At 35.6% G+C, this 22531-nt stretch overlaps 1 protein-coding gene and 1 long non-coding RNA gene across 3 annotated transcripts in view; one reads left to right on the top strand and one right to left on the bottom strand.

Moving 5' to 3' along the window:
* Positions 1-22531, top strand: part of LOC132198087 (zinc finger MIZ domain-containing protein 1-like) — a 142315-nt gene that overhangs the window by 55195 nt on the left and 64589 nt on the right. Inside the window, exon 1 of one of the 2 annotated variants that reach the window (XM_059621851.1) lies at positions 19626-19765. The exons of the other annotated variant lie outside the window; for it this stretch is intronic. The gene's annotated coding sequence lies outside the window, so the exon portion shown is untranslated. Of the gene's footprint in view, positions 1-19625; positions 19766-22531 lie in introns of those variants that run through there. 2 annotated transcript variants of the gene reach the window in all.
* LOC132198092 (uncharacterized) lies at positions 7272-8508 on the bottom strand. The gene is made up of 3 exons (XR_009441959.1): positions 8408-8508; positions 7657-7774; positions 7272-7598 (listed from the first exon to the last, which is right to left on the bottom strand). It is a non-coding gene; the product is annotated as an uncharacterized LOC132198092 (long non-coding RNA).

Below are 22531 nucleotides of genomic sequence, written 5' to 3'. Positions count from 1 at the left end.
AGTAATACCATGTTTGGTGCTAAATACGAGCGGAGCAAAAAACTCAGCTATTGTGCCGTAAAATTAAGAGTTAAGGCTGCTCTTTCACACTATTTTAAAGCTTTTTTTCTAGATTTTGTAGCAGTTCGAGCTATACTTTGACTTAGACCTCAATATTTAAATAATACCATGTTTGGTGCTAAATACGAGCGGAGCAAAAAAACTCAGCTATTGTGCCGTAAAATTAAGAGTTAAGGCTGCTCTTTCACACTATTTTAAAGCTTTTTTTCTAGATTTTGAAGCAGTACGAGCTATACTTTGACTGAGACCTCAATATTTCAATAATACCATGTTTGGTACTAAATACGAGCGGAGAAAAAAACTCAGCTATTGTGCCGTAAAATTAAGAGTTAAGGCTGCTCTTTCACACTATTTTAAAGCTTTTTTTCTAGATTTTGAAGCAGTACGAGCTATACTTTGACTGAGACCTCAATATTTAAGTAATACCATGTTTGGTGCTAAATACGAGCGGAGCAAAAAACTCAGCTATTGTGCCGTAAAATTAAGAGTTAAGGCTGTTCTTTCACACTATTTTAAAGCTTTTTTTCTAGATTTTGAAGCAGTACGAGCTATACTTTGACTGAGACCTCAATATTTCAATAATACCATGTTTGGTGCTAAATACGAGCGGAGCAAAAAAACTCAGCTATTGTGCCGTAAAATTAAGAGTTAAGGCTGCTCTTTCACACTATTTTAAAGCTTTTTTTCTAGATTTTGAAGCAGTACGAGCTATACTTTGACTGAGACCTCAATATTTCAATAATACCATGTTTGGTACTAAATACGAGCGGAGAAAAAAACTCAGCTATTGTGCCGTAAAATTAAGAGTTAAGGCTGCTCTTTCACACTATTTTAAAGCTTTTTTTCTAGATTTTGAAGCAGTACGAGCTATACTTTGACTGAGACCTCAATATTTCAATAATACCATGTTTGGTGCTAAATACGAGCGGAGCAAAAAACTCAGCTATTGTGCCGTAAAATTAAGAGTTAAGGCTGCTCTTTCACACTATTTTAAAGCTTTTTTTCTAGATTTTGTAGCAGTACGAGCTATACTTTGACTGAGACCTCAATATTTCAATAATACCATGTTTGGTGCTAAATACGAGCGGAGCAAAAAAACTCAGCTATTGTGCCGTAAAATTAAGAGTTAAGGCTGATCTTTCACACTATTTTAAAGCTTTTTTTCTAGATTTTGAAGCAGTACGAGCTATACTTTGACTGAGACCTCAATATTTAAGTAATACCATGTTTGGTGCTAAATACGAGCGGAGCAAAAAACTCAGCTATTGTGCCGTAAAATTAAGAGTTAAGGCTGCTCTTTCACACTATTTTAAAGCTTTTTTTCTAGATTTTGTAGCAGTTCGAGCTATACTTTGACTTAGACCTCAATATTTAAATAATACCATGTTTGGTGCTAAATACGAGCGGAGCAAAAAAACTCAGCTATTGTGCCGTAAAATTAAGAGTTAAGGCTGCTCTTTCACACTATTTTAAAGCTTTTTTTCTAGATTTTGAAGCAGTACGAGCTATACTTTGACTGAGACCTCAATATTTCAATAATACCATGTTTGGTACTAAATACGAGCGGAGAAAAAAACTCAGCTATTGTGCCGTAAAATTAAGAGTTAAGGCTGCTCTTTCACACTATTTTAAAGCTTTTTTTCTAGATTTTGAAGCAGTACGAGCTATACTTTGACTGAGACCTCAATATTTAAGTAATACCATGTTTGGTGCTAAATACGAGCGGAGCAAAAAACTCAGCTATTGTGCCGTAAAATTAAGAGTTAAGGCTGTTCTTTCACACTATTTTAAAGCTTTTTTTCTAGATTTTGAAGCAGTACGAGCTATACTTTGACTGAGACCTCAATATTTCAATAATACCATGTTTGGTGCTAAATACGAGCGGAGCAAAAAAACTCAGCTATTGTGCCGTAAAATTAAGAGTTAAGGCTGCTCTTTCACACTATTTCAAAGCTTTTTTTCTAGATTTTGTAGCAGTACGAGCTATACTTTGACTTAGACCTCAATATTTAAATAATACCGTGTTTGGTGCTAAATACGAGCGGAGCAAAAAACTCAGCTATTGTGCCGTAAAATTAAGAGTTAAGGCTGCTCTTTCACACTATTTTAAAGCTTTTTTTCTAGATTTTGAAGCAGTACGAGCTATACTTTGACTGAGACCTCAATATTTAAGTAATACCATGTTTGGTGCTAAATACGAGCGGAGCAAAAACTCAGCTATTGTGCCGTAAAATTAAGAGTTAAGGCTGCTCTTTCACACTATTTTAAAGCTTTTTTTCTAGATTTTGAAGCAGTACGAGCTATACTTTGACTGAGACCTCAATATTTAAGTAATACCATGTTTGGTGCTAAATACGAGCGGAGCAAAAAACTCAGCTATTGTGCCGTAAAATTAAGAGTTAAGGCTGCTCATTCACACTATTTTAAAGCTTTTTTTCTAGATTTTGTAGCAGTACGAGCTATACTTTGACTGAGACCTCAATATTTAAGTAATACCATGTTTGGTGCTAAATACGAGCGGAGCAAAAAACTCAGCTATTGTGCCGTAAAATTAAGAGTAAAGGCTGCTCTTTCACACTATTTTAAAGCTTTTTTTCTAGATTTTGAAGCAGTACGAGCTATACTTTGACTGAGACCTCAATATTTCAATAATACCATGTTTGGTGCTTAATACGAGCGGAGCAAAAAACTCAGCTATTGTGCCGTAAAATTAAGAGTTAAGGCTGATCTTTCACACTATTTTAAAGCTTTTTTTCTAGATTTTGAAGCAATTTCGAGCTATACTTTGACTGAGACCTCAATATTTCAATAATACCATGTTTGGTGCTAAATCCGAGCGGAGCAAAAAACTCAGCTATTGTGCCGTAAAATTAAGAGTTAAGGCTGCTCTTTCACACTATTTTAAAGCTTTTTTTCTAGATTTTGAAGCAGTACGAGCTATACTTTGACTGAGACCTCAATATTTAAGTAATACCATGTTTGGTGCTAAATACGAGCGGAGCAAAAAACTCAGCTATTGTGCCGTAAAATTAAGAGTTAAGGCTGCTCTTTCACACTATTTTAAAGCTTTTTTTCTAGATTTTGTAGCAGTTCGAGCTATACTTTGACTTAGACCTCAATATTTAAATAATACCATGTTTGGTGCTAAATACGAGCGGAGCAAAAAAACTCAGCTATTGTGCCGTAAAATTAAGAGTTAAGGCTGCTCTTTCACACTATTTTAAAGCTTTTTTTCTAGATTTTGAAGCAGTACGAGCTATACTTTGACTGAGACCTCAATATTTCAATAATACCATGTTTGGTACTAAATACGAGCGGAGAAAAAAACTCAGCTATTGTGCCGTAAAATTAAGAGTTAAGGCTGCTCTTTCACACTATTTTAAAGCTTTTTTTCTAGATTTTGAAGCAGTACGAGCTATACTTTGACTGAGACCTCAATATTTAAGTAATACCATGTTTGGTGCTAAATACGAGCGGAGCAAAAAACTCAGCTATTGTGCCGTAAAATTAAGAGTTAAGGCTGTTCTTTCACACTATTTTAAAGCTTTTTTTCTAGATTTTGAAGCAGTACGAGCTATACTTTGACTGAGACCTCAATATTTCAATAATACCATGTTTGGTGCTAAATACGAGCGGAGCAAAAAAACTCAGCTATTGTGCCGTAAAATTAAGAGTTAAGGCTGCTCTTTCACACTATTTTAAAGCTTTTTTTCTAGATTTTGAAGCAGTACGAGCTATACTTTGACTGAGACCTCAATATTTAAGTAATACCATGTTTGGTGCTAAATACGAGCGGAGCAAAAAACTCAGCTATTGTGCCGTAAAATTAAGAGTTAAGGCTGCTCATTCACACTATTTTAAAGCTTTTTTTCTAGATTTTGTAGCAGTACGAGCTATACTTTGACTGAGACCTCAATATTTAAGTAATACCATGTTTGGTGCTAAATACGAGCGGAGCAAAAAACTCAGCTATTGTGCCGTAAAATTAAGAGTAAAGGCTGCTCTTTCACACTATTTTAAAGCTTTTTTTCTAGATTTTGAAGCAGTACGAGCTATACTTTGACTGAGACCTCAATATTTCAATAATACCATGTTTGGTGCTTAATACGAGCGGAGCAAAAAACTCAGCTATTGTGCCGTAAAATTAAGAGTTAAGGCTGATCTTTCACACTATTTTAAAGCTTTTTTTCTAGATTTTGAAGCAATTTCGAGCTATACTTTGACTGAGACCTCAATATTTCAATAATACCATGTTTGGTGCTAAATCCGAGCGGAGCAAAAAACTCAGCTATTGTGCCGTAAAATTAAGAGTTAAGGCTGCTCTTTCACACTATTTTAAAGCTTTTTTTCTAGATTTTGAAGCAGTACGAGCTATACTTTGACTGAGACCTCAATATTTAAGTAATACCATGTTTGGTGCTAAATACGAGCGGAGCAAAAAACTCAGCTATTGTGCCGTAAAATTAAGAGTTAAGGCTGCTCTTTCACACTATTTTAAAGCTTTTTTTCTAGATTTTGAAGCAGTACGAGCTATACTTTGACTGAGACCTCAATATTTAAGTAATACCATGTTTGGTGCTAAATACGAGCGGAGCAAAAAAACTCAGCTATTGTGCCGTAAAATTAAGAGTTAAGGCTGATTTTTCACACTATTTTAAAGCTTTTTTTCTAGATTTTGTAGCAGTAGGAGCTATACTTTGACTGAGACCTCAATATTTCAATAATACCATGTTTGGTGCTAAATACGAGCGGAGCAAAAAACTCAGCTATTGTGCCGTAAAATTAAGAGTTAAGGCTGCTCTTTCACATTATTTTAAAGCTTTTTTTCTAGATTTTGTAGCAGTACGAGCTATACTTTGACTGAGACCTCAATATTTCAATAATACCATGTTTGGTACTAAATACGAGCGGAGAAAAAAACTCAGCTATTGTGCCGTAAAATTAAGAGTTAAGGCTGCTCTTTCACACTATTTTAAAGCTTTTTTTCTAGATTTTGTAGCAGTACGAGCTATACTTTGACTGAGACCTCAATATTTCAATAATACCATGATTGGTGCTAAATACGAGCGGAGCAAAAAAACTCAGCTATTGTGCCGTAAAATTAAGAGTTAAGGCTGATCTTTCACACTATTTTAAAGCTTTTTTTCTAGATTTTGAAGCAGTACGAGCTATACTTTGACTGAGACCTCAATATTTAAGTAATACCATGTTTGGTGCTAAATACGAGCGGAGCAAAAAACTCAGCTATTGTGCCGTAAAATTAAGAGTTAAGGCTGCTCTTTCACACTATTTTAAAGCTTTTTTTCTAGATTTTGTAGCAGTACGAGCTATACTTTGTCTGAGACCTCAATATTTAAGTAATACCATGTTTGGTGCTAAATACGAGCGGAGCAAAAAACTCAGCTATTGTGCCGTAAAATTAAGAGTTAAGGCTGCTCTTTCACACTATTTTAAAGCTTTTTTTCTAGATTTTGAAGCAGTACGAGCTATACTTTGACTGAGACCTCAATATTTCAATAATACCATGATGAGGTGCTCAAATGAGGTGCTCAAATGAGGTGCTCATATGTGCACCTGAAATGAGGTGCTCAAAAGAGGTGCTCATATGTGCACCTGATATGAGGTGCTCAAAAGAGGTGCTCATATGTGCACCTCATATGAGGTGCTCAAATGAGGTGCTCATATGTGCACCTGAAATGAGGTGCTCAAAAGAGGTGCTCATATGTGCACCTGATATGAGGTGCTCAAAAGAGGTGCTCATATGCGCACCTCATATGAGGTGCTCAAAAGAGGTGCTCATATGTGCACCTCATATGAGGTGCTCAAATGAGGTGCTCATATGTGCACCTGATATGATACCATGCTAAATACGAGCGGAGCAAAAAACTCAGCCAGCCTCCAGGGGTGAGGGGTAGAAAAATTTGTCAAAAAATATAGCTAGAAAAAGATCTAAATGATTTGTCCGAGATTTTTAGATGGTTGCCAAAAACCATTTTTTTTTTCACTTGGAGCTCAAATTTAAAAAAAAAAAATAGACTTTTTAGCTTTTTTAGTCGGTTTTAGTCGATTTTGACCCTAGCTTAATCGAAATTGCATGATTCGTTCTCATTTCATATCCCTAACATCCTGCGAAGATCAGAAAAAAATAGTTGATCGACTAAAACGCTCAGCCCTAACTATAAGCCTGATTCCATATGTTCATTATTCAATAAAATTACAAGAGTCAATCTAAAATTCGAGACCACTCCTGACTTTAGGTTTTCAATGTTTTAAAGTAGTCTTGATCTGATAAATCTTGGAAATTGTTATTCAGCACTTTGATCCATTCAGCATAGCAGCACCGGCCACTCGGGCCCAGAATGAACAAATCGCGCAGAGCCGTTTTTGTCCCCGAGAGCGAGCTTTCAAGGCGAACAAGAAAGCCATCCGAAATGTACACACACGAAATGAGAATGAAAAAAATCCTTCTCGGGCCAGACTGGTGCTGCTGCTGTTGGAACACAACATATTAAATGTACCCGTTTGCTGCCGTGCTCCCTTCGGCCAGGATTCTGTTTCATTTTCCAAGTATTGGGTTGCGACTCGCGAGAAAAGAGTTTTGTGAAAAAAATAATCTTCTCGCTCCGTTTTGTTTCGGGGATTTGAACGCTCGGCGGAACAGAAGAGAAAGGAATTAAGCTCGGACGTATCATTTATAAAAATATATGCAGTGGTCGCCCCTCTTGAGAAGTGCATGAGCCTTCTCGAAATGCAGGTTTGTGCGCACATTATCTCGCACAAAAGTCGACGAGCACGTGCGCATCAAATCAATGAAAGGGTCATTTGATTTGATTCATTGCGACCTAAAAACTTCATAAAAAGAAGTGCGCATCAGAAATTGTTTTGTGCCTATTTCAAAAGGCGCGTAGTTTCTTTCAGAAAAAAAATACAATACCCAGAAGTTAAAAAAGTGATAAAAATCGTGGATATTCAGCAGCTAGTTTTATGAAATGATCGAAAAAATTCATCTTTATCCCAACACACACATAAATTTTAACTCCTCTATATTCCGTTTTGCCAAAAATTTATTTTCCAACACAGATTTTTAGCACTGGTTGTTTACATAAACAATCGTGATCTGAATTATTATAAATTGCGATTAATTCTAAATTTAAACTAATAATAAAAAATATGGGATTTCTGATAATGTGAGACGTAATCCTTGAATATTGTTAAGCGCCCCCGCAGAAGATTAGCCAATCAGATTATAGTAAAACGGCCGGTTTTTCTTTCTCGCACTCGTCAGATTTCCTTCTGGAGCCGCTTTTTTTCAATTTCACAATGCTCGAGTATATTCTCAGCTTGTTTATTTATCCGAGTCCTTATTTGCGCTCTCGTCCTTGTCAGTCGTGGCGGCACATAGCGTTATTTTCCCCGAGAGCCGTGTGTGCATGTGGATGCGAGTGCTCCATATAATTAGAACGTCAAGTGACGAGAGGAAGAAAAGCACCCACGTGCGCCTTGTCAGTCGAATTAGATTTGAAAAGTATTCGTGCCCTCTGGAAACAAACGCTCCAGATTTGAGGAAAGAAAACTTGTTTTAATTAATTTACATACGCACAATGTATGTGGATCGGGTGGGTCGCCGCTGGGGAAAGGTCAGTTCTGGCGGCAGGTTGGCCATCCTGGCTGTCGGCTGCCTTTTAAGGAAGCTTCGCCTCGTAACATTTTATTGCTGCAACAGTTGCAAGGATAATATTATTCGCATGTCGCGCCAGCAGCACTAATTGTCTGTCGGTGAAGTCAGCGATGATCAAAGAAACGGCGATCTTGATCAAATCGGGCACCGGGGCACCCACTCGATTGTAAAAGTTGGAAGAAATAAGGAAATCGAGAGAAATACAAGATGGCAATAAATTTTTTTTTTACATTATTATGAGATTTAATGAAGATTTTTTTTACTTCTTATGAAATAGAAATTTTTAATTCCTATACACACAAATTAGAACATTATTAATTTTTTTATTGATATATGAAAAATGATTTTTATCTGGTTTCAATTGGAAAAAAATGTATTTATTTTTTAATTTTATTTATTAATCAAATTAATACTTTCCGTTTACAGTTTTAAATTATATTTCACTCTAGTGAAATCGAAACAATTATAGTAACTTTGTTGTAGTTTTTTTTTCCAGATATCAAGAATGCATTCTGTATTTCAAGTACGTTGATGACAATGATGACCCCTTTGACGACCTTTGAAATTTTCAAGCAGTCCGTGTTTGGCTGATGAAAGTTGGTAATTTTCTCAAGATCCATTTTACAATACCCGAGAGTGAATGAGGAATTAAGTATATAAGTAGTGAACCTGTTTGATGCTGCGTCAACAACTAGACGTGACTCAAATCAATAAAAGCTGCGGCAGCAAACGTACGACTTAATTACAAGCGAGTGAATCGGAAAGAAATACGAAAACATCAACACAAGAGCGCGTCGACGACGAGCAGATAAAAATCTCAAAGGCTAATTGACCGACTCGAGAAAAAGAGACTGCGCCGCGCGTAATTGAGTTTTCAATTGAGCTTTTTGCCGGACCCAACGCACTCTCGTAGTTAGAGGCGAGACAACCTTGACAGCGATTTGCGGTTTCGTTTTTGGACACCGAGAAGGGCGACTTTTTGCCACCGTATAGTTGTTGCGCCGACAAATTTGCGAGACAAATATTGTAATTTAATATTGAGTTGTATAGTCGGCTGAATGCTCTTTAAGTAGCAAATAATTCCTTTTCGCCAGTCAAAATCTAGTTATAAAAATTGATATTTTGAATTTAACACCTATATTCAAAAAGTTCTGAAACAGTTAAATGAGTTAAATAATCTTCAAGACTATAATTGAATAATTAAATATCATATAATATATAAAATAGAAAATTATCGTTTGGAATTTTTATATTTTAAAAGTTTTATTTCATATTATTTTAATAGCTTGTGGTGTGACTGAAAACTTATAATTTACATCAATTTGAATATTAATGATGGATAAAAATGTTATTTAAAAAAATTAAACATTAAAAATATTTCCTTGAATTTGATATCAAATCTGTGAAACTGTAAAATTTTTATAAAATATAAACTTCCGCTTCATCATCAGCCTTCCAGGAAAACGGAACGAGGAAAGGATTATTTGCGTTCTCCGTAGGCGAATTTCGAGAAAGTAACGTAGCGGGGGTGGGTTTGGGCGGAGGGTGGGGGTAGTTCTTAATGCGGCTGTAAAAATGCAAAAGGTGGTGCAGGTCAGTGCGCTGGCTGGCTGCTGCGGGGGTGGGAGGGTTAATTGCGGCTCTCGCTCGCTCTCTTGTGACCCACTGAAGACGAACAGGGTGCGCTGGTGCGAGGGGGTGCGTGACGTCACTCGCGCGCGCATATTGATCGGCGCCACCCCACCCGCGCTCTGCAGAAAACGAGGGAGGACGCGCGCAGACGGTCGGAAGGACGGATGCGGACGGGGACAATCGATGATGCACCCCCGCCCCCAGACCGGCCGCAGACGAGCCAACCTCTGTCCATCTGCGTGTCAACAGGCGCCCCCGCCGCCGTGCCACCCCCGATAATCAATCGTGCTGGCGGAAATGAATTTGTGTGTGGGTTGACTCAAATGATGAGCTGGCTTGACTCTCAGAACTTGAAAGCGGTATAGATTTTGGCAGAATTATTTAGCAATCGATTAAAATCCAGACTAGCACATTAATTATATATTGCGGTATTTAAATTCGCACGATAATTCAAGATAAATTCATTATTTTATTTCAAAATTTCTTAATTTTTGGAAATATTAAAAAATAAAATTATTTTCTTTTTAAGCTTTACAATATTAAAGTTCTAATTAACTTCTAATGAAAACAATAAAAAAAAATCTCTGAAAATATTCAGTATGCACTTCAAAATTGCAAAATGTGTCTTTTGGTTATCATCCCAAATTTTAAACTAAGCAAAAAATTTAAGATTTCTCTTTAAAAAACCATTGCTTGAAAGCATTTAAAACAATTATTCTATACAAATAAAAAAAAATGAATTATTCAAATAGAAAAAGTACAAATTATTTCATGCTTACAACAAAAATGATATATTAAATAATTGGGAAATAAATTATAAATGGTTATTTTTCAAATTGATTTTGTACGTATTTTTACATATCATCAGATGTCATAATTTTTTTGTTTTAAGTTTAGAACTTACAATTAGACTAAGCTTTTTAAATGTGATTCTGTTTTTATTATTATTCTTAATTCTCTGAAAACTGTTGTTCTGCTGTTTAAAATAAATACTTAACATTTTTTGAATTTCTTTTCATAAATAATGGGGCTTTTGAGTGTGTAGATTGTTTTCAACTTGGGGTCGCGGTAATTCCCGCACATACAATCGTCTATTTGAAGCTCCGCTTGTAAATCTGAAAGCCTCTCCGTTTTCAGTGTGAAAGAGAGCTTTGCAGTCAATGGAGCTTACACAGGGAAAACGCACTTTTAATTGGGGAGGCCCTTCATGATGGAATCCGGGCGATTTACAAACAGAGCGTTTGTCACTCGCATGCAAGACGAGAACCGGGGCCGGTGTGTTTTATTTTTAAAGAAAGAGAGACACGCCACAAACCAACACATGTGTGCGCACCCACAACATTTCCTTTTACTCTCCCGCAGCTGGAAATCAATCTTCTAAAAATGGAAATAAATTTGTTAAAAAATATGACTACTGATTTTGAATAAGACTAATTACTTTATATTTTATTGTTTAATCTTCATGAAACTTCTGTGATTTTAATTTGGTTCATTTTGTTGATCCCTGCGAGCTTACATTTGGCGCCACTTCCAGCGGTTTCGAGAGCATCAATCAGCAGCAACTCGCGCCTGTGGAGGGTGCGAAGGGGGTTGCCAGCACGGGTGGGTGGCCGGGGGATGATTGTCACTCGCTCGCTATCCCAGCTGTCAGACGGTGAGCTGCATAAAAATGTGTTATTTTTTATTTTTAGCAGGGACACAACCTCCATAGATTTTCCTCCCTCAGCAGATTTAGAGACCTTGTCAATTGGTGCGGTCGGGATTTTCCTTCCGGTCTGTATGCCTTGTCGCGCCGCAAGATAACGATTATTATCCTCAAGACCTCAAATTTTAAAACCAAGTTTAAAGTCTCTTTAAACTCAAATGCTTTCATTCCTTCCATAAATGTTCTAAAACTACGTTTTTTTTTTATCAGATTGAATATTAAAAATTTTTCAAAGTTAAACAAATCATAGCTTTTACTGGATTTTACATGAAGCTTTTAAACTTTTCAAATATAATTTTTTTTTTTAAATTTAATGACAAAGCTATTTTAAATGTATTGTATAAATCTGTATTCAACCATGAAGCAGCGTTGATGTTTCATTTAAAAAAAAAAACTAATTTACTAATGCCAAAAAGTCAATTTTTATAGTAATTCTCTTTTAACTTTCTATTTATATTACTTTTCTAAATTAAAGAAACCTTTAATTAGAATTTACAAAAAAAAAGATGTTGGTAACCACACTTTTGATTTAAAGTCATCTAGTTGATAAGAGAATGAGCTTTTAGTGACTGAAAAAAGTTGCATTATAATTTTCAATAAAAACCAAAAGCCATAATTTAATGTTAAACTTTTTTGCTCTTTTTTACATTTTAGATGAAAATCGTAGGTTGGTTATGAAAAACAGTAGGTGGCTGATGGACGACACTGTGGAGATTAAAAACATCCCATAGCTATTATTTGTCGAGGATGAGGCCGAGGCCGCGTGTGCCGTCGCGTGGGCTCAGAGGCCGATTATCAGCAGCTTCCTGGTAGTTTTATTTTATGGAACAGCCCAAGAGCATCTTCAGCTGGGCCCAATTTGATGCATGTTTCAATGAGGAAGTTGAGAAACAATCAAGGGTCAATAACTTGCCGGCTATTTTCCCTTGACGCGGGTGCATATAATTTTTGTACAGCTGCTTCTGTTTCTGCTGCAGTTTCTCGACAGTGACCCTGAACGCCCAAAAGCATGCCTGTGCTCGCACGTAGGTAGGCAGGCAGGGGTAGTTGTTGCAGGGGGGAGGGTTGGGGTTGACGGCCGAGTGCAAAGAAAGAGTTCATCGTCCCTTGTTCTTCATTCTTTCTTCGCCACCCCTCTCCCTGAAGCAGTTTCCCCGCGCGCCTCTTCCTGCCTGCTGCAGAATTAACCTTTTGAACAAGGGGAGGCAGGCCAGTCGCAGCAACAGGGATGATCGAGTCGGTCGTGATTTATAAACAGTGGCAACAAGTTGCATTTTACCAGCATGCCCAGGGACAAGGTAACCACCATTAGGAAACTCATCACCGTAGCCGAGGTAGGAATTTGGATTTTTTTTCAAAATAGTTTGAACTTTTTTTAATTAGTACTGATGTTCCTTGCCGACTCATGTTAAAATTAATTTTGCAGCAAGATACTTCTATCGATATTCCTACCCTGACTTTTTTTTTCAAAATTCTAAAATTTTACTTTATTTATTTTTAAAATTTGGAATTGCGAACAATAAATAGAAACCCCATGTAGCACGTGGCCTTTTTATTCCAGAATTTAAAACTTAAACTTTGATAAAATACTACAGGCATGGAAGGGTGTTCAAAGTTTGGCTAACTATGGAATTTTTTATAGTACTTTAATCAAAATCTACCTTTTTACACATACATATAGATATTCAAACAGTCATAATGATTGTAAAATTTTTATTCAAATTAAAACTGTAAAAACAGAAATTTTTCCGGCTTTTATTTGTAAATTATTTAAAACAATAATTAACAGCAACGTTCTATGAGTGAATTTTTAAACTTCGTGAAAATCAGTTCCAAAAAAATTTATTGGCATATCACAGAGGCATTCACTGATCGTAAAGTGATACGTCGATCGGTATTTCTAAGTAAATACATTTTGATTTCATTAAGAAAACAAAGGAAAATTACAGATATTTCTTTTAAACTATTTTGCAGCCCACAATTATTTTATTATTTTTAATAATTAATATAAAATAATTAATGCTTTACTTTGCAAGGATATTTACTAAAAAACAAAACAATAATTTTATAATTTCTGAAACATTGTTAATAATTTTGTTATAATTTTAATAATATTGTTCTAATATGACTTTGCTTTTGTGGCCTTGCTAATCATTTCATTGTTTCAAGATTTTTTTTTTAAATTAACAGAAAATTAAAAAATAAAATATTTAAAATATTTTATGCATTTAACAAATTCTTTCTTATAATAAGAATAAAAATGGTCAGTAGTTGGCCTAAATTTTGCCAAATACCGCAGTGGGCATAAATTTTTGCTGTTGGGTGTTTCATTTTGATGTGCAAGAAGTGATAGCAGCTTTTTGTCCACTTGCGTTCTCCTCCGGCCATAAATTTCTTTCTGGAAAAATTTGCCGCCGGCCGAATTTCGTTTCCGCTCATTGCAGGAAATTAAATTCGCGCTCGGCGGGAAGACTCGACGCGAAATGAAATATATCGCTCGCCGAGAATTTGTGTGTTGTGCGGAACCCAATCTGAAGGGAGAAGCCATGCAACTCGCGCGCGCGCCATTTATCGCATTTTGAGTCTGCAATTAAAACTCGTGGGACGAAACGAGCCGATGACAAAAGTCACGCCTCGCGAGCAAAACCCCTGAAAGCTGTGGAATGAAAAACGGCAGACAGACACGTCGCCTTCCGATTTCTGCAATCCGAAACCCAAAACTTTCCGCTGAATTAATCTGCGCGACTGCAGCAGCGAGAGAAGTGCCACAGATCCTTTTAGTTCGTACCCGTCCGTCTGCACATCATTTTCATAAACGTCCTTCTGAATTTATCAACAGGAGCTTGTATGTTTTTTTTAAAATTTGCATATTGCAAAAAGTTGCAGAATAATTGTTCAAAGAAATACAATAATGTTATCCTCTTACATGATTGCAACCATGGATTTATTTATGGAATTTGATTGAACAGATTTTTGTATTTATTTTTATGAATTGTAATATATTTTTACATCTGATAATATGCTAAATTTAGTACAATAAATATAATGCAAATAGTTTCAAATTATTTAAAGTTACAGCTTTTTGATTGTAACCAATGAAAAATAATGATAAACCCCGTCTATGCTTCAGTGATCAAATGCTTATCTGAATTAAAATAAATACCTTGTCAAGTTGGTGGATTTAAAAAATGTTTTATATATTAAATAAATAACCATTATCACCATTATTCCAAGCCTCAGATTTATAAAATAAATATAAAATAACAATGATATTTTTGTGGTAGAATTTCACGATCGAGGGTCGATTTATGGTGATTGAATTAAAAATCGGCTTTCCTTGATGGTTTTTGTGAGTTGCTTATAGTTCAAGAAAATAAGAGCAGGATATTGTTTTCTCTAAACAAATAAACAACTCACATAAACCCATTGAGGAAAATCCGATATTAAATTCAAATCACCAAGAATGGCTTCAATATTCAATATTTTGCGTTTATAAATTAAATTCTAATATGTTGGTTAAAAATATGATATTTCTATTTTGATATGAGAAGGCTTACTTTTTAACTTCCATTAATAATTTGAGCCTTGATATTTAAATCGTTTTTGAGCAACTTAATCATTTAGTTCCTTAAATTTCTACAGAGAAGTTCTTGATGGGACAAAACCCACCCTTTTGTTACTATAGGTGCTATGTGGCTGCAAAAAAACTGAAAGCTCATTCGGAGAGTGCGTGAAAAATCGTCACAAGAGGGTTGCATTTTTTCCAAGCTCACGCTTTCCATGCTATATTCTGAGCGAGCTATGCAGATTTCCAAGCGTGTTTTAAGCACATGTATTAGCGCGCAAAAAGCAGTTTGTTTCTGCTGAATGATCCGCCGCCACTCTGTGCTGAAATGTGGCGTGTATCAGAAACTGGTTTGCTCGCGCGGTGACTTACAGACTTACACCGTGACTTGCACACGGGGGCTCATTGAAAAACTTGAGGCTGCGGCTCTCGGCGCTGCACCAGATAAAATAATATGCACCTCATGAATATTAAAAGCTGACAATAAGAATCGACTGCGCACATGCATAATAATAATTGTCGGCTGCATGTGCACCACCGTACCGATTTGGCTCCTTTGCTCACCACACACTAACCAACTTCTTTGTGCAATTTTACATTGGAAAGCTCAATTTTTTGGTATTATTTACCATTTTTTGGAAAAGAAATATTCCTATAGTATTGGATGTAAAAATGAAATTTTGAAACAAATAATCATGATTTTTAAATAATAGAAAAATTGAAGAGATCAATTTCATACATATCAGATAATGGTAAAAAGAGAAGTAACGGAACAAGACTTATTTTTTAATTTACGTGATTCATTAAAATTCCTTAACTTTTTAACATAAAATAAAATAAGAGCAGTTTAGATGAGCGAAACTGTACTTTGAATGAAACCAAATATTCAATTACAATTTCTTCCAATATAAATCAAGCAACACAATTTAAATTCTAATCGTTTTGCAATTGAATGAAAGGCATTTCAACCCTTTACAAAAATTCAGCCCCAAGGGCAGAAGGGCGCAATCTGGGAAAATAATCATCAAGAGTCGATTTGCGCCGGCGAAAACACGATTACAGGTCAATTTAAAATGGGAATAGGGGGAATGAGTGTTTGCCAACTAAGCGTGTGAACAGGCGGCCCACGGGGTGGCTACCCCTAACCTGGCCGCCGAAGCACCCCTCCGTGCGAAAATCTGACGAGCACAAGAAATAGTATAAAAGAAACCAGGAAAGTCGGCCAAAAGCCAAACTGCTCTTGAGCAGCCGCTTTTTTCATCATAATGGGCCGCTGCTTGTGGCGGGGAGTGATTTTTTTCGTCCGATTCCATTTGTTGTGCAAATGTTTTGTTCAATTGGCCATGTGGAATGTCTCAATACAGGCGGTAATAGTCCCTCTAAAAGAAAACCGTTTAACTTAAATCCTGCTTTTGAAAAAAATCAAAAAGAATATATATTTTTATAACTTAAACTTTGCAAAAAAAAGAAACAAACACAAAAGTCAGTTTTCTGCCAAATTTTTAATAAAATCAAACGATCTTACAAAGTAAAAATTGGTTTCTAATTAAATTCGAGATTATAAACCGCTAATAATCAAATTCAATTAATCAAACCTATAAAATGAATAATAATTAATTATTTTCTGGTGTTTATTATTTCTAAAAAAAATTATAAGATTATCACACTTCTCATGTGGCAATGCGTAAATTTAAATTTTACGGATGAAACAATTTTTCCCCTAATTCTTATTGTTTCTATGATTCTGTAAAATTATTAAATTTCATTACTTTTCCTTCATTTACAGATATTAAAAAGTAAAGATAAAATTAATTATTTTCTCGATCTTAACTTTGTTTCCATTAAAAACAATTTTTTTGCGGTTACAGAAACTTTCCTGCTCGTTTTCCGCCCATTCGGCAGTTGTTATCACTGGCAAAATAGAAGTTGGATTTTTCGTTATACATACGGATGTGTGCGCGCGCGATCGGTACATTATGCGTTTGTGTGTTCTGCTCTCTCTATGCATTCGGGAAGCGTCGTCTGGGGCAGCGGAGGGAGAGAGGGGTCGGGGCGGCCCTTCCCCTCCGCGAGCCGCCCCCGAGCCAGAGCTGCCTCTCCGGCGGCGCTCTAGGAGTGTTCCACCGACCAAAACATACCGGTAACCGTATACCGCGGTATTTAGGAATATACCGGTATTGATTATCGGTTTCTTTGATTTTTTTCGGTACGGTAAGTTACCGGTAACTTACCGATACCGATTTTTTCCGACGGTTACCGTAAGTTACCGTTTCCAAAAAATAAAAATTTTTCGCTACGCATTTATTTTTCTTCCTACGTAAGTAGGGCACAGGCCATCCGATGTAGATACAAATTAGCAGGCTGATTTCTAGAGATAAATTACCTAAGGATAACATGAATTTCTCAAAATTGCCTACTTTACAGGGGCTTTATTGCCTTTATTGGAGATTTTCTTTTAGATTTTATCGAAATCACACACCGCGCTCAAAATTTATAATACAGATCTGATAATTTCAAATTATATAATATTTATTTCTTCTATAAGGGAACGTAACTAAATTTTCATCAAATAATTCAGAATTGTGGATTTTACGGGACGTTTTGAAAAAACAAAACATAAAATTACAATTCTCCTTGGTTACTCATCAGGTTACAAGTTACTGTTGGTCGTAGAAAAATATGGGTATATAGTTGAACTCGCTTTGTCGAGTTCTCCAACTTTGCCACTGATAAAAAAAATAGTACGTCAAAGGTCAAGGTTGGTTCTGTTGGCCTTGGGTGTATCATATCTGCATTATCTGCAAGACGTTTTGAAACTATGAGTTTTTCATTTGATTTCACGTAAATTTTAACATAAATTGTTTCTTTTAAGGCGAAGAAAGGTTTTTTGAAGTAAATTATTTATATTCAATTATTGAAAATGTATAGTTTTTTTGTTCTTGATGGAGCAAACGATAAAGAAAAATTGTTTTCTGTGCCAGAAAGAAACGAAAATATTTTTTGCATTAAAAGAAATTGTTTTGGATTTTTTAAATTATATAAAAACTTAATAAAGTATTATTTCCTCCTTATTTTTAAAATAATTTGTAACTCGATTGCAGGAGCTAAACCAAAAAAAGTGAATATCGAGAGCAATCGAGGGATAGATTTTTTATCTTACAATGAAATCTGCATGTCCAATTGTCCATACCTTAAAATTGAGTCTTAATTCTAATTCTAATTTTTTTCATTCATCGAAATAATTGAAATTATCATTAAATTATATAAAGTTAACTTGTATTATATGTTAAATACTTATATTTTAATCTTGCCTACTTGAGATTGAGAAAGCCGTACCAGCCGGTTGCTGCTAATGACACACGCAATTCCTTTTACTCTAAACGAGACTAGACAGCAAAATTTTTTAATTCCTTTATATCTGTTTCCTCCTCAAATAGTTACGTTACAAAAGAAACCATGAGTCACAAATTAGACTACTGCAATGCCGGCGTCTCGTCATTATATTTTATCATTTAATTGTTAAGTTGTGAGCTCAATATGTGGGGCAAAATTTATTTAAGCTGGAACCCATGAAACAATTTTATTTTCACCTTAAATAGTCGCAATAAATAATATCAAATGCATGAAAGATAATATGTATTACAAACAAAGTTTCTTTTTTGATTTCAATGGGATATTGAGATGAATTTATTAATAGAGCTAGATCTCAATATCCCATGTTGAATTAAATAATTTTAAAAAAAAATCCTGAGTAATTCTCTAGAACAGAGCATGAACATATTTGCAAAAAGAAAAGAGAATTCGTTTATCTTACAAACCTCACACCCTGTCAATATACAATAATACTGAATATTCTCTTTTTTATTATTTTAAATAATTTCAAACTCACCATAATATTGAAATCATGATTTCATACAAAAGGGAGAAAATTTGGATTATCTTTTGATTTGATTATTATCCTTTTGGTTATTCGTTTCATTGTTTTTTCACAACAGTATAATATATTAAATTTTCATCTTTAAAATACAAATAAACTTATGTTTCTAAAAGCCGGAGGAGCGAAATATCGCGTGTGAATACCCATATTGGCCATCGCTTTTGAATATGCCCGATTCTGGTTACTTACACACGTTTATTATTACATTGATGTGATAAAATAAAATAGTATCTTTATAAAAAAAAACAAACAAAAAAAAAACAAAAAAAAACATAATTATATAACAAAGGCAAGTTTTTCTCTTTAATTTTATTTATTCTCAAAACATCGCTCAAATATGCGTATTAAAAAATCACACCCACCCTGTATATGCACTCTGCTTGTGTCAAATCAATTTTATGTATACATCAGTATATACGTGAAATGTTGATGGTATAATTGATATATAATATATGCATATATATCAATTATAAGAGCGCAGTGAGTACTGCACAGACTATATATAGCAAAAATTTTCGGCTCGCTTTGCTCGCCGATATAATTATATCAATCTGACAAAAATTTTGCGGCTCGCTTCGCTCGCCGATTTATAAATACCGAAAAATTTTGCGGCTCGCTTCGCTCGCCGATTTATAAATACCGAAAAATTTTGCGGCTCGCTTCGCTCGCCGATTAATAAATACCGAAAAATTTTGCGGCTCGCTTCGCTCGCCGATTTATAAATACCGAAAAATTTTGCGGCTCGCTTCGCTCGCCGATTTATAAATACCGAAAAATTTTGCGGCTCGCTTCGCTCGCCGATTTATAAATACCGAAAAATTTTGCGGCTCGCTTCGCTCGCCCATTTATAAGTACCGAAAATTTTGCGGCTCGCTTCGCTCGCCGAAAAATTTTTAAAAACCGTTTTACGGTATCTGAAAAATATACCGGTATATCCGATATACCGTAACCGGTAAAAATCCGGTAAGTTACCGGTAACCGTGATAAATATACCGGTTAAAAAGTTACCGTCATATACCGGAACTTCCCTACGGCGCTCATTCGCATTCGTGTGTCGCGCGGCGAGCAGCTGTGTTGGTCGGTCGGTTGTGTGCGTCGAGTCAGTGTCAGTGTGTCCAGGTGTGTCTCGTGTCCTGCGGTGACAGCCGCCTCCGATGAACAGACGCCCCAACCGCCTCCGACTCTAAGGTAGGACGTCAACCACGAGTGCAAAAAAATCAGACAAATCTATATGCAAACCTGGCCTCTTTGGCGTTTGTTTTCAATGGTTTGTTTTCACTGGGGGCGGCACCGCCTCCGACACGTGCGTCTTCAACCCCCCCCCCCCCTAGGGATGGTTTATAAATTAATTGTTGTAAATATTATGATGGAATAACTTGTATTATTCAAGTCAGTAGAATCAAAATTAAACACAGATCATTAAATCACATGAATTGACTTTCGGAAATTCAAAATCACGCTAAAAAAATTCCTGTTGAAAAATTTTCAATTCGTTTAATATTTTAGGGTTTGTTTTGGAACCGTGGAGGGGGCGTGGTCGAGGTGCAATTAAACGTGCGCCACTTAATGAGCCACTTTTCTCGACACCTGACGGCCTCTCATTCATTCATTCGCTAGGCAGGCATTTTACGCACACACGCAAAAACTCACTCACGTGTGGGGCGCATCCGAAAAGCCCTTTGGCGCGCTCCACCATCATCCGAGACCTGTGGAACCTCTGCCAGATTGTCTTGTGTGTGATCGCAGCGCATCCTGAGACGCACGATATTCAAATAGATCCGGCTCGCCGTTTGCCTGGACAGCTGTTTAACCCTTGTCAAGACGGAAATTGCGATTAATTGAATTGTCAAGTTGAGAATGTAATTTGCGTTGAGGAAGGATCCTACAGTATGAGATTTTATTTTCCCTAGACAAGCTGTAATCGATTTCTGATAAATCTTTTAATATTTTTTCATAATATTTTTCTCTCCATTGACTTGAGCTCTTGAATCACGCAAAAACTGAGTTCCCCGTGGATTAATTAATTACACCCAATCGAGTTATGATAAGATAAATTAAGTGTTGAAACAAATTTGCTTCGTTGCAACACTTTTTAAAATTATTTTTTATGTACTTGGTACTTAAAATTAGAGCTTCGTGGTATGTAGTCTAGTGTAAAGATTAAATTTCAATGTTCTTTGGCCAAAAATGATGACTTTGAAAATCCACAGAAAAAAGGTGTTCAAAAATGTACATTACAAAGAGAACAAAAATAATGTCTCTGATAACTTCCACTCTCTACAGTATATAACTATAAATAATTTAGACCAATAGATTTTTTCTCTCCAAAAATACAGTTTTTTTTTAAAACATTCTAGTCACAAATCTATTTAATCATCGACAAATTTAAATTAAATTATTAAATAAAATTAATAATTAAAATACTTCAACAGAGAGAAAAGTCACATATATTTCTGTATTGTTCGGAGAGATAAAAAAATTAATAAAAGCTGATTTGGCAATTGGTTGGATAACCAATCTGGAATCTATTTCCTGCTGCGTCAAGCATCAGTTCCCAAAGTTTCCCAAGACGTTGTTCGAAACTAACCAGCAGCAATGCTAATTCACGCTGCGTGTGCTCCCTGACCTGAAACGGCGCGAAATATAGATAGAAAAAAACTGCAGAGTGTGTCAGCAACTCCCTCGGCTCATGTATGCGTTTCCATTCCGCAAATGCATATATAATAAACGAGCCGATTTTTATTAGGAGTTTTTTCTGCACCCGAGAGTGCAGCAACAATCAATCGGTGGGTCGGCCGCGTTTTCCCAGAGTCGCTGCTGGTCGTGCAGCTGTTTGAGAAAGAGTGACGTGAGGCGTGGGAAACGCATGAGTTTCAGGGGCGGCCGCCGCCGCGCCGAACGAACAAGGGTTGTTCCCAGCGAGCTAGGGTGCCGGCGAGACACACACACGCAAGGGGATGCTGGCTGGCTGCAGTGACTCAACCAGCATCACAATATTTTCGCTCTCCTCCGCCGCCGCCTTTTGTGGCTGTTTTCTCACAAAGTATTTATTCAAATCGGTGGGGAGAGCATGGCAGTCACTTCATATTCGAGAGCTGTGCTGATAAAATAATTTCCATCGTCCTTCCTGCTTGCTGGATTTTCCGTTTGATAAATAATAGACCAACTGAGATTAGAGTGTGTGGTGATAATGCTCAACCGTCAAGACTTGATCTCTGGTCTCTGGGGAATTGTGAATTTTTCATTTATTCCCAATCAAATTTTTACTGTAGGTTAGTTTTGTCGGAACATAATAATATGATCATAAAATCGCTCATTTCCCGACAATTTTTTTTTTAATCCTATACACTCTTTTTTTAAGTTATAATATTTAATACAAAATTTTATTGTTAAAATAAACATTCATTTCAAACTAAAATCATGCAAATCATTTTTTTTTTACATTTTTAATTCTTCTTTATTTGTCCACATTGTTAAAAATACATTTTGTAAATTTTTTAAACGATCTATTTAAAAAAAATTATTGCTGGAAAAAAACGGCACCACCAACAGCAAAAATTGTTGCAAAAACTTCCGAGATCAAGATTAACTTCTGTAGAACGTTTTCAAAGAAATATTACACAAATTATTACGCTATTGATTATGATTTCATATGAATTTTTAGCAAATCTCATTAAGTTTCTTACAAAACAATAAAAAAAATTCCTTTGTTAGTAATACTTATTTTGTTAGATGCCAATAACTATAAATGTGATTTAATGTAATATTAAAAGGAACTGTCTTTCATAATAAATTTTTTAAATGCAAATTAATGAATCTTTAAATTTTACGGTTATGCCAATAACATTTTCTCTAAAATTGTGGAAATTTAATTATTCATTTCAAAGTTCCACTCTTTCAAATGTGGTTTTTCCAATATTTTTGTTCTCCAAAACGCCTTAATCTTAATTAATT

Source organism: Neocloeon triangulifer, unplaced genomic scaffold (assembly GCF_031216515.1).
Source record: "Neocloeon triangulifer isolate White Clay Creek 2 clone unplaced genomic scaffold, ASM3121651v1 ptg000012l, whole genome shotgun sequence".
NCBI lineage: Eukaryota > Metazoa > Arthropoda > Insecta > Ephemeroptera > Baetidae > Neocloeon > Neocloeon triangulifer.
The sequence above is the reverse complement of the archived record's forward strand: the minus strand, read 5'-3'. Positions and strand labels throughout refer to the sequence as shown.